Here is a 19,616-nt window from a genome sequence, read left to right as displayed (position 1 = left end):
TGGCTTACATTAATATTTACAAATGACAGAATTGTCTATAAAATTATATCTGGCTAGGCTGGCAGCCTTTATCTATCTTTATACAACGCATTGGAATTAATGAATTCCAGGAAGCATTGGGATCCAGTTTGGATATTCCCTATATCCTTGTTAATTAGGTCCACGATGATGCACTCCATGCTAATGGGGTGATAATTCCCAGGGTCTGTAGTCACTCCCCCTTTATGGAGAGGGATGACTTTAGTAGTGCACCATTCTGTATGGACAAAGCCTGAGGTGAGGCTGTGATTGAACAGGGCACACAGGTGTGGTGCCATTTCACTTTGTAGTTCATGTAGAACACAGCCAGAGATATTGTCGGGTCCCATGGAAGCTGTATTCTTTGCCTTGGACAATGCAGCTTTAACCTGTGCTGCAGTAATGCTGGGTGCCTGGCATATTTCTGGTATTGTGATTGGTCCTTTGGTGGAGGAGGAGAGGGGTAAAGTTGGCACTGAATCTGTTGGCCAGTATGTTGGCAATATCTGTTGGCTCAGTACAGGAGGTACCATTGTGCAGTATCTCAGAGCAAATCTGGGTATTGCTGTGGAGATTCTTGATTTAACTGTAGAAGGCTTTGTGGTTGTTTTTAGTGTCTGCCGCAATTCTGCCTTCATAGCTAGCTTTAGAGGTTTTGATGAGGGATCTCAACTTTTTGTTGAGGCTAATAAGGAAGTTTTTCCAGTCTTAGGACTTCACCTTTTTCTGCAACAGTTTCTTCCTTCTGTTGTAGAGTTTGTTAATGGCAGGGGACCACCAGATTGGCTTCCTTTTTTGGAGGAGAGCATCTTGGTTCTGTTGGGTATGCTTAATCATAGCATTTTAGGGCAAAAGAAAATCTTGAAGGATAGGGTGGTCTTGCTGGGGAGGCATTGTCTCTAGATAAGAATTAAGTGAAAATAATTGGTATTCAGTTAGGGTAAATTGATGAAATTATTGTGAAATAAGTAGGGTGGGGATGTTCCATCTAGATAATGATTGCGATGCTTGCCCTAGAATATTTTAGGTAAAATCAAGAGCTAAGATTCTCCCAATAAAGCTTGTGTGAGTAAAGCAGGACATTCTCAACGAAGATGCAAGCTGATGGACATGTCTGTCAGCACTGGCAGGCAGCAAGCAATTAGCAACTCTAATATATTGAGAAAATACATTTTCGGCTAGAACAAATTGTTAGATTATGGAATGTCAGCCTTGGCATGGTGAGGCTGGTCTTAGAAGCCTTTAGCCAAGAGCAAAAGCCTATAGGTAGGGGAAAATGGTGTAGCATAAGTAAACAGAGAACAAAGAGAAGTAATGTTGAACAGACCAATAAAGGATATTATTGAAAAATAAATCAGAGTATTTTGCAAAATATAAACAGTATGAAAGTTGATGATGATTGTACTTGGCTATAGATGAGCAATACATGCAGTTGAATAGTGTGTAACCTAACTAAGTTGTAAGTAAACTGGTTGCATGGCACATACTCATGCTGTGATTATTTCAAAAGAGGAAGAGAAAAGGACAAATAAAAGTATCATACTTGAATGAGTTTTACAGGAAGCTTCAAGTCTTAAGCCATTAATGCTTTGCATACCTCAGTTTCCATGTTTCAAAGACGAGTTACTGCCTCAGATAAACCAAAAGTGATAAAAATGATGTATGTGAATGTATACTGCAAGATACTAGACATCACGCTAGACAGGAAAAAATTAGTGTAGTCGAGATTACCTCAGTGAGAACAATGATAGTTTCTCAGCAAAACAGATTACCTAACTTAAATGGCAGCATTGTTGTTAAGACTTATAAATGAGCCACTGCTTTCAGCAAGGAAGACATAGAAGCAAAACATAAATAAAGCTGTACACAGGCAAGTAACAGCCTCACTTTTATAATGATCAGCTCCAAAGGCCACAATATACTGTCTGTTAAGTATATCATATCCTTGTTATGGACTAGAAGCATTAAGGAAATTTGGACATGCCTAGAACATCCTTAAACATGTCTATTACCACTGGAACTAGTTGGAATGACATCATAAATGAGAGCAATGAATGTTCCTATAGCATTTCTGGAAATAAATCAATATAAAGTATAGTTATGCAAGTTTGCTTTCCATAACAGTAGATGATCAAATAAACCAGTGTACCTACATGGGACATATCCTTTAAAGTACTGGATGTTTATCCAGTCTATAAGGCTTTGAGCTTCTTCCTTGCATCCTGAATGCCTGACATTAACACGAGACTACATGCTGGTATAATATGGATGTGCAAGCATGAAAAAAACACCAGAGATTTCATGCACAAATTGGAGGTTAACCCCCCCCCCCCCAGCAAGACCACCCTAACATCACCCCAGCCTCAGTCTTTTCTTTTGGTCTAAATGCTATGATGAGGCATCTGCTTAGTTTACAGGCAAATACATTAAAATGGTGGCTGCCTGTCTAGTGGCTTACAGTTTAGGTCAAAACCAGCAGGTATTGTCATGACAGTACAGCAAAGGAAAGTAGGGTACCTCACACTGAACAAGGAAAGAGCAGGAGGAAAAGGGGAAGACAAGAGTGTGGTAATACTGCAACAGTAATCTATTTAAACATCTGCTTTTATGGTAAATAGGTACATCCTATGTGGATCATCTGAAATCAGTGACTCTTTATTCTGTTTCATACAGACTACTCAGAGGTGATCTCAGCCTTGAATATAAGGCAACCTCGGACCCTGCTTTATAGGATCATAGGATCATAGGAGGTTACTAGGCTAATGGCCTTGGGGCCCTTACAAGCCTAGCCAAGAGTTTACACCCAAAAAGAATCTTCAGTCAGTACCAGTCTCCCCTGCCAATGAGGGACACAGGTGGAACTCCTAGGACAAATTTGTGGCTTCCCGTCCACTCATCGAGATTGTGCTTGAAGAGGGTCAGCAAGGTACTCTGTTTGACATGTATGGGAAGTCTATTCCAGAGATGAGGCAGCCTCTGGTAGACAAACCTGTCTCTCCAGCAGGTTTTGTTGATGTCACATATTAGATTCAGGCCTTTTGAGCAGGTAATGTGAGAGGAGGGGGACTTATGGATATGGAGCATCTTTAATAGGGCAGGGTCTCAGATTGCCTTGTAGGCAAGACACAGATCACCTCTGAGCAGTCTGTATGATACCAAGTGGAGTGATAGTGATTTGAGCTTGTCTGCATAGGACAAGTGTTGGAGGTCATGGATTCTCTTTGTGAGCTATTTCTGTGGCCTTTCCAGTTGGTGCCGATATTTGGAGAGGTACATACCAAACAGGGTGTTATAGTCAATTATTGGTCTAATAAGGGAGGAGTATAGAGAGGTAATAACCTCCTTTTATCTGGATACAATCCCTTTACTTATGAGATGAACCAAGTAAAAGGCTTTTCTGATCACTGCTGCTACATGATGGTCGAATGTGAGATTGTTATCAACCTAAGTACCCAGATCTCCCACCACAGGTTGTGTGCGTAGGGGGTTGCCGTTGATGTGGTAATCAGTAGAGGCCATGTTTTTGCCAAATGGTATGATGATACTTTTTTTGTGTTTAGCTTGAGGCCATGACTTTGGCACCAGACATTAGTTGCTGTGTGATCCTCTTGGAGTATGTTAACATCATTTGGGGAGTCAATAACAGCACCCAACTTACAGTCTCCACTAACTTGGTCAGCTACAGGCCTTTTGTCTTTGCCTGGACCTCTGAGAAGTAGATGGCAAACAATAGGGGTCTCAAGACAGATCCCTGGGGTACTCCACTAGTGGCAGGTCTGCTATCAGAGGTGGTGGGACCTATTTTGACTTTGAGGGTCCAGTTGTGAGCCAGTTGGCCACCCACCTGATGAGATAAGTATTTACGTCAAGTTGTGTTAGCTTCTTGAAGATCCCCAAGTGGGGATTGTGTCAAAGGCCTTGGCCAAGTCAAGGTAAGCTGTGTGTACTTACTTACCCTCATCCAGGACCTTGGTGACATTCTCAAAGAAGTCAACCAGGCTCAACAGGCAAGATCTGCCCTTGACGAATCCTAACTGGGTGGGGTCAAGTGCTTGCAGATTGCCTATGTCCTTGTTTATGAGATCTATAATAATATGCTCCATGGCTTTACAGATCAGAATTGTCAAGCTAATGGGGTGATAGTTTCCAGGGTCAGCAGCGGCACCATCTTTGTGCAAGGGGATGACAATGGCAGTTCTCCACTCTGCTGGAATGAAGCCTGTACTTTGGCTGTGGTTGAATAGGGTGCTCAATGGTGATGCCTGTTCGTGCTGGAGGTAGTGAAGAATACAGCCTGGGATACTATCCGCTCCCATGTAAGCTGTATTATTTGCTTTGGATAAAGCCGTTATACTTGATCTATGGAGATGTAAGGTGAAGGACAAGTATCAGGGATGTCAAAAGGGACTTTGGGGGGACAGGAGGGTGAAGTTTGCACTTAACCCATCTGCTAGCAGGTTGGCTAAGACAACAGGATCAGTGTAAGTGATACTGTTAAATACTAATTCAAAACAAACCTGGGCTTTGCCATGGAGATTTCTGACATAAATGAAGAAGGCTTTCTGGTTTCCCTTTGTTTCGGAGGCTAGTTTAGAGTCATAATTGCTTTAGAGGTTTTCACTAGTGATCTAATTTGCTTGTTGAATCAAAGGAGGGAGTTTTTCCAATTTGGCATTTGTTCCTTTTTACCCTTGGACAACAGCTTCTTATTGAAAATGCTGCATATCTGCAAGTCAGAATGATACACGGGTTACTCCTTAACCAGGTATTTGACATTAATAGAACCTGCTGGAGGGACAGATTTGTCTCCCAGGGATTACCACAGCTTTGCAACAGACTCCCACTTTATGTCAAACAGAGCACCTCATTGGCCCTCTTCAAACACAGTCTGGACAATTGGATGGGTAACCATAAATTCAGTTCTACCTGTGTCCCTCTTGGACAGGGACATTAGGTATTTATCATATAAATAAGGGTAGAACTTGGCTAGACATGTAAGGGCCCTAGGGCCATTAGCCTAGTAACTAACTATGATAGTATTATTTAATTTCCATATCTCTGACAATGAACCAGCACTTACTAACAGTTTCAGTAAGATGACTGTCTGACTCTTACAATCATTAAAGTCTCAGGTGAACTTCCAGCTCTGTTGTATAAGAAAGTGAAATCATGAATATGTCCTAGTTTAAGGGCTCTTAAACTCATTGACCATGGACTAAATTTTTCCTGCAAACCCATCTAATGTAACCCACAAAGACATTTTCATTCATTTATTTAATTGTACCCTTACCCACATTATTCTAATTACAACTGGCATTAAGATAAAACAGGTAATCAGAAACAAAGTAAATGAATGAGACAGAAAGTAAGGCAGTACAACTTTTTTTAACCCTTCTGACTCACATAGTAATGGGGCATGTGTATTCAGTCTTTGTCCTGTTACCATGTGATGCAAGCACTTGAGATCAGTTACTCTCCTTAGCCAATCTCAGTACTTACTGGCATGATCAAGGAGACAAGACACCTTGGTCTTCAGGGATGTTTTTCGTTTGGAGATTTTTAAAATTTTACTGTACTTGATACAGCTGGTAACTATACACATCACCCACAGCTGCAATATCTGCTGTGGTGTAGTGGTACTTTATGCAGACTGGTGAGTCCAATGTCCCGGGTTCGAGACTGACAAGGTTTTTTACCTCAGAAAATCCAAATCCCATCAAGCTATGCACTCGAGAGACTTGAACCTCAGCACTGAAATAAATAGGACATGCTGGAGGGACAGATTCATAACCCAGAGGCTCCCTTCACTCTGGAATAAAATCCCAGTCCAGGTTAGGCAGAGTCCCTCATTGACTCTCTTCAAGAGGAATCTTGATGAGTGGATGGGAGATTGTAGGTTTACCCCGGGTATCACTTCTGTGTCACTGTTAGACAGAGGCACAGTATACTAACCTCGAAAAAGGGCATAGCAAAATTAATTTAAAATGGGTGGCGAAAGCCAAACACACTCTGGCTAGGCTTATAAATGCCCTAGGGCAGATAGCCTAGTATGAACCTATGAACCTATCCATTTTTTGAAAATATGAGGTTGTGAATGATAACAGCAAATTGAAATACATTTTTGTGGCTATTATTTCTTTGGCTTTCTTAGTGATTGTTTATGAAATTACTAAAAGCAAAGCTATCTTTTTGGGGCAGACTATGGTAGCATGTAAAGAATGAAGTGTTTATTGATAAGATTTGTAGGGTTGTGGGTCTTGCATATAAGTTTGGCAGGAATACGTTGAAATACATTATTGTAGTTATTACTTCTCTTACTTTCCATCTAACATTAGAGAGGTAGTTAGAAGATATCTATCTGAGGTGGAGTTGGCATAATTGTTAAGGTCTTTACCTCACAAACACAAGGTACAAGCTTTGATTCTGACCTGTAGCTAGGGTTGTAATTGTAGCCATCTACAGACTGTCTACCATTTAATTTTTGAAAATAAAGCATTTTGACTTCATTTTGCACCCATGGAAGTACATTTAACTGCTGCTACTGTCTTGTGTAGTCCCTGTTTGTGTTTGTTATGAATACAAAGTTAAAGCTATTAATTGAAGATATTTTATAGTTTGCATTTTTCAAGTTGTTTCTGTGCTGTTTCTATGTATTTAAAACAGTTTTATAGTGACCAAAATTTGCAGAGAATTGTAAACTAGGAACAGTCATAGAATCCCCCCAAAACACTAAATCTTAAAGCCTAAAGCCACAGCTTAAAACTCAGTGCTAAGAAATGCATAATAGAGTTTTTTGGGAAGTCAGCGACTTTAGGAAATTCTCTCACTGATAACTCACCCCTAAGTTTAGAACTAGTAGTAAGGGATTTGCATACATATGGAGATAGTAGCTTGGCTTTTGATCGACAAGTGTCTAAGGTAGTAAGGAAATAATTCTGTTGCTCAAAATATAAGCAAGGGCATGGCATGACATCTAGGTCCAAGGAAGTTACTGTTCAACTGTATTCAGCCCTCATCAGACCCATCATTGAGTACAATGTCCACTTAAGCATGTACCTGTCCATGCACATGCAACAAGTGAAATGTCTACAGAGGTTCCTTTCATAAAGAATGCATGGCATAGATAGCACGTCCTGTGCAGATAGCCACAAAACCCTATCTTTATATTCTGTTTCCAAAAGACTGTTGAGAGGCATTTAGGTAGTGCCAGTGTATGTGTCTGAAGGCAAAAAGATAAAGTCCATAATGTAAACACTATATTTATGCAAGTTCTCAATAGTCAAATGCTGTGTATCCTTTTGGATGGAGCAAATTACATTTTAAGACTATGTCTGTATAAAGAGCTAATTTTAGTGCTTGTTTTATTTTAGGAACACAGTAAATATGGTACCGATTTTTAAAAATAAGGTTGATGTGCAGAGCTGTAGTAACTACAGAGGGATTCAATTGATCAGTCACAGCAAGAAGTTATGGAAAGAGTAGTGGAAGTTAGGTTAAGAAGGGAAGTGATGATTAGTGATCAGCAGTATGGTTTCATGCCGGGAAAGAGCAGTACAGATGCGATGTTTGCTCTGAGAGTGTTGATGGAGAAGTACAGAGAAGGTCAGAAGGAGTTGCATTGTGTCTTTGTGGACTTAGAGAAAGCATATGATAGGGTGCCTAGAGAGGAGTTGGTGGTATTGTATGAGGAAGTCAGGAGTGTCAGAGAAGTATGTAAAAGTAGTACAGGATATGTACAAGGGTAGTGTGACAGCGGAGAGGTCTGCGGTGGGAATGATGGATGCTTGTAAGGTGGAGGTGGGATTACATCAAGGATCAGCTCTGAGCCCTTTCTCATTTGCAATGGTGATGAACAGGTTGACAGACGAGATCAGACAGGAGTCCCCATGGACTATGATGTTTGCAGATGACATTGTGATCTCTAGTGAGAGTAGGGAACAGGTGGAGGAGACCCTGGAGAGGTGGAGATATGCTCTAGAGAGAAGAGGAATGAAGGTCAGCAGAACTAAGACAGAATATGTGTGTGTGAATGAGAGGGAGGATAGAGGAATGGTGAAGATGCAGGAAGTAGAGGTGACAAAGGTGGATGAGTTTAAATACTTGGGATCAACAGTTCATAGTAATGGTGAGTGTGAAAGAGTGGTGAAGAAGGGAGTACAGGCATGATGGAGTGGGTGAAGAAGAGTGTAAGGAGTGATTTATGACAGACGTGTACCAGTAAGAGTGAAAGGGAAAGTCTACAAGAGGGTAGTGAGACCAGCTATGTTATATGGGTTAGAGACAGTGGCATTGACAAAAAGGCAGGCGTCAGAGCTGGACATGGCAGAGTTAAATATGTTACGATTTGCACTGGGTGTGACAAGGGTGGACAGGATTAGGAACAAGTATATTTGAGGGTCAGCCCAGGTTGGAAGGTTTGGAGACAAAGCCAGAGAGGCAAGATTACGTTGGTTTGGACATGTGCTGAGGAGGGATGCAGAGTATATTGGGGAAAAGATGCTAAGGATGAAGCTGCTAGGTAACAGGAAAAGAGGAAGGCCTAAGATAAGGTTTATGGATGTGGTGAGAGAGGACATGCAGGTGGTTGGTATGACAGAGCAAGATGCAGAGGACAGGAAGAAATGGAAACAGATGATCCACTGTGGCGACCCCCAATGGGAGCAGCCGAAAGAAGAAGAAGAAGAAGTGAATATACAACACAGGTTTTGAAATTCACTTGTTTACTCCAGTTTTATAATTTCATAGAAATTAATTGATTGTCTTGTAATATAATGTGGGCTTTGTCTGAATGTATTAGTCCTTGTGTGGCCTGTGGTGTCATTTCAGTTTAAGATCCTTCCTCCAGACAACCCAGGATGATTAGGAACTGGAACTTTGAAAGTGCTGGTGAGAGTGATCTGATTGTACTGGTTTGTCGATACATGGGAAAGTTTTCTTTTAGGTTTATTACTTATAATTAGCAATGCTAGAAGAAGAATGTCACAGATAATAATTTACTTATATGAGTGTGGACCTCAATGCCAGAAGATAAAAGATTTGGGCTTTTGTATTCTACCCCCTCTAGATTTAGCTTCATGGTGCTCTTCCCTTTTTCACTCCTAAGCTGCATGGGCTTCAGAATCCTGAAATGGTAGAGTCATGGGTACAGAATACATATGCAGCATAGCCATTTATCATGGAAGGGGAAGTAATGTAAGACAAAGTTTGCATTCCAAGTTTAAAATGATTAATTTCAGAGTTGTATCTGTGCTACAAAATCATTTTACAGTGCGATGAATAAATCAGAAAGCCAGATTTTCTCCTTGAAACAGTATACAAGCTGCATTCACATTTAAACACTGCATGGCAGTATAAAGCAGTAGGTTATGTTTGTGAGCTGTTAATGTACTTTCTGTATTTCTGGGTCTGATTGTATCAGTCTGTAACTGGGAGACATGATGGCCTGTGAAATACTAGTGAATGAAACTCATTTATGTGATCACTGTTGAGTGACTGCAGGGCTATTTCACTGAAAGTTTATTTCAGGGATTTCCACTTCCTCATGGTGGTGTGACCTTGGAATTGATATACATACTTAGCAAAAGTATAGATATATATACAGCCATTTACAATGTATCACCTGACTAACCCTGAAGAGTATACCAACTATGGAAATATGTACACATTTCTTAACTTTTCCCAATCATTGTAGAAGAAATTACAAGCAACTAAGGCATTCTTAAGGGGAAAAAAGTTGGCTAGTTATGGAAATGATCAATCACCTGTTTTTAGAGAACTCCCAACCACCAGCATGCCAAGCTGAAATAAATGTACTGTCTGACTGAAATGTATGCTCTCTAAATACACCTACTCTCTTAGTATGAAGTCCATTAGGTTGAGGGCACTGATGCTCTAAATTCCTGTACTTCAGCAACATGAGCCTTCATGCAAATAAGAACCTAACACATTAATGCAAGTATTTTCACAGGGGTGAGATAAGCTACTCTTCATTTCCATGTTGTGGAGGGGTTGGCCTGCCTTTTTACCCTGGATACAAGTGACAAATAAGGCATTTTTTGGACTTAACTTCCATCTCTAGATGCAAAAAAGGTAGAAGAGGAGCTCAACTATTCAAGAAGGAACTGAATAAGTCAACCATAAACTGATTAGTTTAAAATGAGTTTTAATAACTAGAACAGCCTTGCATATTCCAGCATGGCTATACAAAACATATTGACTTAAAAAAGAAATGATAGAAAGAAAAATAGGTGTGCACTGTCTTGATATTAAAGCTGTGGAAATTATATTCCCATTTGCAAATATATTCAAAAAGCCAACATCTGTAGTCACACTATATTAACAAAAACATGGTAGCAATTCATAACTATCAACTATATTGATTTTTGCAGAATGTCCAGATTGTCCCTCATATTTTGGTCCATTTTTCATAAAATTGTGGTTTTCTCTCAAATTAATGGCAAATCATTAAAGACTGAAGTTAGAAAATAATGACAGACATTTGAGCAATCCTTCAGAAAATCCATGCTAATGCAAAACCTGCTATTCTATCAAATTTCTAAGATTGTAAGAGCAATATTTAACAAATTGCCCCTATTCAGGCCTTTGTCCCACTTTTATTGATGGCTTTGTCCAGATTTCTTGCTTTATGAGGTTGAGAGGTATGGGTAGCATTTATGTGCTTCTGTCAATCAGATTATATCTACATGAAGGTTGAATATAGCATGGGAAAAATATTGTGCACTTACATAAATTTTATTGAAGGCACAAGGCTGGCATATCCATCACTAGTGTGCGCCATGTAGGAGCCTGGTAACAAACATCAAGACACTCTAATATCAACACTACTAGAAAAATGTTCCATGTACAATGAAAGTATAAGCAGAAAGATCACTAAGTAGTCAAGGTATGGAATGAAAGAACTGTCTCAAACTGCTGAATGTGAATATGTTAGTCACCGTTCTTAGAACAAAAGCACCATACCAAAGAAGTCCTGCTTCTCTGCAGCCACATTGAAGCTACAACATGTGGTTTACCAGGTTTTTCAGACAACTTGTACTGGGGTTGTCCATGTATCTGAGAGCAGGGCCTGGGCACACATCAGCCATCCTTTCAGCTCCACCAGGTATTGCTCACAGATCTTTGACTATTCAGAATCACACATCTATTTTCATGGCACATCGGTTAAGCAGTGAGTGCACCACAAATAGTGTTCCGGTCTGTATGCTCTGCCATCAGCCCACCATGGCCTACCTGAAGAAACTGCACCAACAGAAATAGGGAAACTATGTGGGTAAACCATCCCACTGCATATGTCATTGTAAATGACTACTAAATTATGTTATTTGTCTCCCACTCTTAAAAATGTATGAGCAGTTTTGCATTCTGACAGCAGTATAAAGAGAGAAAATGCAACTTTATGTTATTATATCCCTTATAACACACTTGAATAAACTCCTGAGTAGCAAAAACATAAAGGAACATTTCAAGGACACAATTCACTCATTAAACAAATCTCATATTAGACATATAAACTCAGTAGTTGCTGATTGTGCACCTTTAGGGGGAAGGCGTAAATAATTGTGATCATTGGCATGCAATTTATGCAGGATATCCATTTTCTTAATACAATTCATGAATTTAAGAAATTAATAAGGAGACATGGTTCTTTATATGTGTGTTTGGATTTAGAATAGGTATGCATTATGGCTCTGGTGCATTCATTTTTTTTGCTAGCATATCTCTTGTTTTAAAAAATTACCAGATTTTAACATTACATATTTTTCTCCATCTTGCAGTACAAACAATCTCAGATTATTACTAGTTTGCTTATATGTGCCTATGCTTGCCTTGTCCCCAAACTAACCTTTGCTTGCTTCTGGTTGGTTGCTAAACCCACCTCCAGCTTACAAAAGTATCTCAACAGCTCATTTCTAGGTGATCCTAGAAATATCCCGTCACCAAGCAGACCTTTCCGCTTAATAAAGGGCATAACCCTGTGGATACTTATTCCTAGTATTAGGGAATGAGAAGTCATATAAGGAGTGAGAGGTGAGAAGTGAGCATTGTCACTCTATGGTGGTCATTCAGGAGGAATATGCAGAGCACGGAGTGAGTGTACTACATGAAGGTGTATTGTGTTGGAGTGTTGCTTCTCTTTCCTTGGAGGTTTACAATATTAAAGAAGTTAAGTACATAATACTCTTACAGCACTAACAAACAGTTGCTGTATGGAGTGAGCAACAGTTCATGAGCAACGTCCATCTCAAGCAGTTATGCTCAGTAGCACGATATGAGCAATTTTGTACTACGAACTGACAGTAAGCTGTTTCCGACAGGTAATGGTGATGCAAAGAAACTTGCATTTCTGTGGGTTTATATGATGCCATTTCCAAAATACAAACAACTAATAAAAGTATACTTTATTTTATTACTCAGCTCACTTAAGAAGTGTTTTTGTCCCAAATGCAGCTAACAAAACTGAATAAGTACTTATTCAGGGTGTATGGATTAGGACATGAAGCACAGTAAGGCTGCATCTGCTTTCAGCCTGTCATTACTGAAACTCTCCATTTCTGTTGTTATGGTAGTGATATGTTTTCCTGTGCATACAGCATGTGCATTGCTGTCACCTGCTTGTGCACCATGTCCATATTTGCAGGCAGCTCTCATTAGATGTACATATCTTACTTACACTTATATCTTCTGTATGGCTAAGTATCTTACCAAATGCTTCTTGTGCACCCAGTAATATATCTGTTGCTTTGCTTCTCTGTGTACCATATCATATGTGCCCATGTATAATATGTGTGCTTTGTAGTCTTATAGATGTCTTTAATTCTGGCTGCATTATCTATTCAGTGGGGCTAAGATCTTTTTGGGAATATTTGTATGACTTGAATAGAGTGCAGGTATGATATGCATCACTTGTAAAGTACCTGGTCACTTAAGAAAAGTATGCCTAACATAATAGAATTCACTAGTTTCAAACTTAGTTACAGACGCAATCATTCCAGGTTGATTATAATTCTCTCTCGCCTTAGGGCTACTAAACATGAGCCCTAAGGAGGAAAGTTTAGCACAGTCACAGAAACCTGGTTCAAGGCCTCAGAGAGTACCCCAGCCTTGCATAGCTACAATGCCTCCCACACCTTTAGACTGCAAAATGAACATGTGAAAACCAAAGCAGGCAGTGTTTCAATTTATATTAGAGATAAATTCACCTGCCATCTTGTTAGACTGAACAACTCCATGGAGTTACACTAGGGTTAAGTTACAGTGGGTAAGACCCCCATTAAAGTCATGGGCAGTTACAGATCCCACTCCGTGGCTCACAATGTCCACAAAGCCTACTTGACAAAACTGGAGACAATCCAAATTTTACCAAATACACTGGTTATGGGGGGTTTCAATTATCCCACCATCAATGAATCCTATGCTAGCCCTAATTTGCTAGGACAAAAGTTCCTTGACTTTGTTAATTTAATTGCCCTGGAACACATTGTCCATACCCCGACAAGGGGAGCAGACATTCGAGATCTGGTCCTCACCAACATATGAAACAGATGCACTGCTGCAACTGTCAGACCCTCATTAGTTAAAAATGACCACAAATCAGTCACCTTTAAGCTAATGTCAGAACTCAGAAAAGGTGAAATCAGACTAAAAAACTTCATCAAGGCAAACTATTCCCTCCTAGGTGAAGGTATAAATGCATTCCAAGCCCCATCCCAAGCTAGAAGTGGTAACTACACCAAAGCTTACACTAAAGCCCTGTATAATCACTTGCATAAGTGTATAAAATGGACTGTGCTAGAAAGAATCAAAGCTAGAGCCCCAAGTAAAAACAAGCTGCCATGGTAGACATCCAGCATCAACAAACTTTACAATGAATGCAAAAAGTTGCTGTCCAAGAATACAAAGGCAAGACCGCAACAATGGAAAAGCACCCTGCTCAGCCTCAACAGACAAATAAGATAACTTGTCAAATCCTCCAAGGGCTCCTTTGAGAGAAACTTATCAAGTACAGCCAATGATAACCATAAGGCATTTTACAGCTACATATGTAACCTAAAGGGTAGGACCCAAGCATGTGCAGAAGTAGTGACCAACGGTATCACACACACTGACAGCACAGAGATAACAAACCTGCTAGGGGATAGGTTTGGTGAAAATTTCACTCCCTTATCCTCTCCTAACTTACAACAAACCTTCCCCCCCCCCCACATATCTGAAGAGCAGGTCCTCAAAGTCTTGTCCAAGGCAAAAAACACAGCCCCTGTGGGACCAGATGATATGCCAGGCTGTCTTCTAAACAAGCTAAAACATGCACTAGCATCACCAATAAGTATCCTTTTCACTCATAGCCTAACCACAGGCTTTATTCCTGTGGAATGGAGAACAGCAACAGTTATTCTCCTCCACAAAGGTACCCTAGCAGCAGACCCAGGAAATTACAGACACATAAACCTGACCAGTCTCATCTGTAAGGCCATGGAATATATCATTATGGACCTCATAAATAAAGACATAGGTGACCTCCAAACCCTGGAGCCTACCCAATTTGGCTTCTTCCTGCCTGCTAAATCTGGTAGATTTATTTGAAAATGTGACCTAGGCCATTAATGGTGACAAATCTGTGCACACAGCATACCTCGACCTGGCAAAGGTTTTTGACAAAATTCCACATTCAGGCTTTACCAATAATCCTAGCAAACTGAAAGTAAACCCCTTTGTTGTAAGATGGGTTGCCAACTGGCTCACACACCAGACACACACTATCAAAGTGGGTGACTCCACATCAACCATTAGACCTGTTACCAGTGGGGTGTCACAGGGATCAGTGCTGGGCCCCCTACTGTTTGATATATACTTCTCAGACGTTCATGTGGTTGTGGCTGACCAAGTCTGCAGATGACTGCAGACTAGGTGCAATCTTTGAATCCCCAAATGATGTCAGTATACTACAGGATTGTCTCACGCAGACCAGCGACTGGTGTATTAATCTTGGTCTCAAACGGAAGGCAAAGAAATGCATCATCATTCCCTTCGGTACAAACAATGTCCCCTCACACTATCAAATCAACAACAATACCCTAAATACCCATGAAGTAGTAAGTGACCGGGGATCACATGTTGAGTGCGACCTTAACTTCGACCACCATGTGTCTACTGTAGTAAGGAAAGCTTTCTGCATGGCACACTTGATTAGTAAAGGCATTGCCTCAAGAGCAAAAGAAGTTATAACTCCCCTTAACACGACACTTATCTGTCCCATAATTGAGTATAATGCCCCATTTGGCATGTATCGTACTAAGCACCTACAGCAATTAGAGAGACCTCAGAGGTTTCTAACAAAGAAGATCAAGGGGCTCCAGCATGTGCCTTACACAGACCAGCTAAAGTCCCTGTCACTATACTCTGTATTGTATAGAATTTTTAGGGAAGACTTATGCCTGGCCTACAGAGCAATCCAAGACCCAAACCTAATGAACTTGCTGCATATCCATAAATCAAATTGGACTAGGGCTACCCATTCCAGGGACCTACATATGGCCTGTGCCGTAAATAGGACATACTGGAGGGACAGATTTATCTCCCAGTGACTGCTGCATCTTTGGAACAGGCTACCAATTTATGTGAAACAGAGCACCTCTATGAGACTGTTCAAGAGGAACCTGGCAGAGTGGATGGGGCACTGTAAATTCTTACCAGGGATAGAGCCCACAACCCTCCTAGACATGGGCAGTCATCATTAAATGGAAGCTTGGATATTCACTAACATTTCTATGGTATTACATAGGGATGAAACGGCTAGGCTTAAAATTATCTCAGGGTCGATAGCCTAGTAATATCCTATGATCCTATGATTCTGTGATCATTTCTTGAAACCTTTCTATTCTCTTTTTTTCTCAGTGGCCTTTGTGTTGACCACCCAAATTTCAACCTGATTATGTATGCAGATAACATATTTCTCTTACGATTCAGCAGTAACCACAGTAATCTTGAAACCAAGCTACAAAACAACTTCAATCAACTTTGTAGCAAACTGCTAATTAACCACAATAAATAAATAAATACATAATGTTGTGGTCTGCTTTACACCTAACAAAATACCCAGAATTCCCCTATGCACTTAACAGATCTCAATGGAAACACTATTCTCAATGTCACAGAGCAGAGATACTGAGGACTTGTTCTAGCCTAAGCTTTCTCATTTATAACAAACACAGACACTATAGCCATAGCTCTCAACCCTCCATGTCCAAAATGAGGAACACTAGCCCTCATAATGTGGAACAAATGGACAAAATATGAAACGCATACTAATAGCTTCCTAACAACTTGAACTAGGAAGGTCATAGGATGGTTAACATATGCTGGTTTTACATGTAAAGAAGATCTTTTAATGAATTAATATGATTCATATCTATTTACAATGGATTTCACTTAAAACATTCCTAACACTGAATGTGCAACAGAGTCTTTCAATGTGGAACTTTTAGGAACGTCGATGAACATGAACTTTTTAAGACCCCAAAATGAGGTACGTTCCTCGTAATAAGGTACACTTGAGAGGTATGACTATAGCTAATAAAGTCTTAGTTCAACTGAAATTATGTGGTAAGATCACTCATCTTCTCTTTCCAAAACTCCACTTATCCACTCCAAAAATATATCAATACCTATGCTGGAAGATGGTTTTCCTTTTCTGGCTTTGCACCCAGCTAATAATATCCACAGAATGCAAATTGCTGAGAACAAAGTTTGCAGACTTATACTCCTAGCAAACCTGTTACTCCATTGTAGATTACTAGAAAACAGTAGGCCTACCTTTCTTTAGCACTCTAACTTTCAAGGTATTAAAACAAGGTTACTGCCCACCTGTAAAAAGGAGAACTTGTATGATGTGAACAGTAATATAACTAGGGTGGGATGAGAAGTGAAAATGCCTCAGGTGCAAATTGTTGGGGGCATGATCAGCTGATCCCACTCTCTCTTTAATGCAATACTGCCTTTAAAAAAAACCTAAGTGCTGTAGCTAAATGGTTGGGGCACTGGTTCATAATATCAGCCCAGGGCGCTGGCTCAACCAGCTATGCTTCTGGATATGAGAAGCACGTAAGACAACTTTATATCCTTTGCTTTCCCCCGATTTAAAACCATGCTGGATGAAAGATCTTTCTCCAGACTGGTACCTGCAACCCAGAATCACCTGGCTGAAGAAATCAAAAAACAAGAATCTAGTGAGGCTTTTATAAAAACATTTAAGGAATACCTATTTACAGAATCATCTTGCAGCTGCTATAGAGATAATGGTCACGGCCTAAAACATTTGTTATTGCTTACCTAACAGAGTGAGTCAAAGTGTAACTTAATTTCCAATTATATGGTTCTTGTATTTATTTAGTATTGTTGCATTAACTCTTTTATTCTGGTACTTTCTATTGCTGCTTTGTTACTATATTTTTCAGACTGAAGTAAATAATTCTAATATAGCTATATCTGCTAAATGTTGCTTTGCTACTATGTTTTTAAATTGATGTAAATAATTTTAATGTAACTATGGGTGGTATTCATAGTCTCTCATGCAAATACAATAGGGGTATTCCTAATGTTTACAAGTCAGTGTAGCAAAGGCACGATTCATAGAGGCCATTTACACTAATGCACAAGGCCTAAAAAATGAGATGCAAAGTATTGTATGTTAATGAGGCAGTTTTGCAATTCATAGTCTGACATCCCTGCAATACACACATCCATTCTTAAATGTGATGTTTTGCCTTTGATACTGAAGTTGTAGTCAGTGAACATGTTTGTCCAAATATGCACAAGCAACTTCCCTGGCACACAAATGAATTATTTCCCTCAGCAACACCTTCACTAGTTTGTATCAAGTACATACAAGCAATAAAAAGTACAAAATAAATTATTTTGCCCAACAATCTCTTCAGCAGTCTGATCATGTATAAATAAGCACTCCCATAACACACAAATGAATTATCTCCTCCAGTGACCACTCCAGTACAATTCCCTAGTATGCAGAAGAACAGAAATGAAGTATTCACCTAGGCAACCCCTTCAGTAACATGCCCAGATATGCACAAGCAGTAAAATAAGCATTTCACACAAGTGACACCTTAAGTAATATCTCCAGTTATGCACAAGCACTGAAATACACATTTCACTCAAGTGACTCCTTCAGTTATATCTCCAGGTATGCAGAAACACTGAAATAAAACATTCACCCAAGTGACCTCTTCAATAAAATGTTCAGGTATACACAAGCATCCAAATGAAATGTTTACCCAAGTGACCCCTTCATTAAATTGTCCAGTTATACACAAGAATCAAAATGAAATGTTTACCCAAGTGACCCCTCCAGTAAAAATGTCCAGGTATGCACAAGCATCCAAATGAAATGTTTACCCAAGTGACCCCTTCATTAAATTGTCCAGTTATACACAAGAATCAAAATGAAATGTTTACCCAAGTGCCCCTCCAGTACAAATGTCCAGGTATGCACAAGCATGAAAATGCAACATTTATCCAAGTGACCCCTCCAGTAAAAACTTCCAGGTATGCTGAAACACCATATCGGCTCCTATCACATCTCCATATTCAACTGAAAAATGGCTGCTTTCTGGTATAACTTCAGGGTGATTTATACACCCTGTATGCAAATGAGTTCATTATAGATTCACGCCTATAAATCAAACTCATGCAAACATGCATAACCCTTGTTAACAATGTAGCAGCTGTCTCCCTATCAGTTATGTATATATCACTTTATGCATTTCCGACAGTAGGCATGTTCATAAAAAAGTCCTCCACATTTCCTAGTCATCCTGACAATCTGGGATTCACATAACCTCATAGCACCACTCTTCATGGACCACCTCTATGAATATGAGTAGCCCCAGAGTATGAATACCACCATATATCTGCTGAATACTGCTTTGCTACTATATTTTTTAGACTGATGTAAATAATTCTAATGTAACTACATTTTCTAAAACTATTTCTACACTGTGTACTGCTTGTATATTGCTCTTTGTTGAGCCTGTGTTATGACTGAAAAGGGTAAACAAACTAGGTCACCTACCTAGTCATCACATAGTAATATACATTAAAAAATACATTTTGTAGCATCTTATTTTCATGTGACTGATGTAAAAAATGTTTTGCTCTATGCATGAAACATCATGGGTTATATGATTGTGTTTTGATGTGGTTTGCAGACCTCCAGGGCTTGCATATGTGTATTCCATTTCAGGTGTTTGCATAAACTGATATAATTAATGAAAAACCTAACAACTTTCCTACTGCTCTTAGCAATGGATAATAATGGGCGGTTAAAGAAAGCAGGTCTCCACATTACCAGCACTGGAGGCCTGTTGACATATCACCCTCCCACATAGAAAAGATGCACACACCATAATCACGCATAACATTCTCAAAAGAAAATTAGCAAAGAATAATGCACCGACTGTTCCTGAAATATTATCCAAGTGCTGAGACATTTGCACGTCTAAAGGTTGTATGATCTCCATTCAGAAAGGCATGCATCTTTCTTGTTATATAACTAAGCTTGAAAACAA

Source organism: Protopterus annectens, chromosome 8.part0, assembly GCF_019279795.1.
Source record: "Protopterus annectens isolate FY-2018-M chromosome 8.part0, PAN1.0, whole genome shotgun sequence".
NCBI classification, from domain to species: domain Eukaryota; kingdom Metazoa; phylum Chordata; order Ceratodontiformes; family Protopteridae; genus Protopterus; species Protopterus annectens.
Note: the sequence above shows the minus strand (reverse complement) of the source record.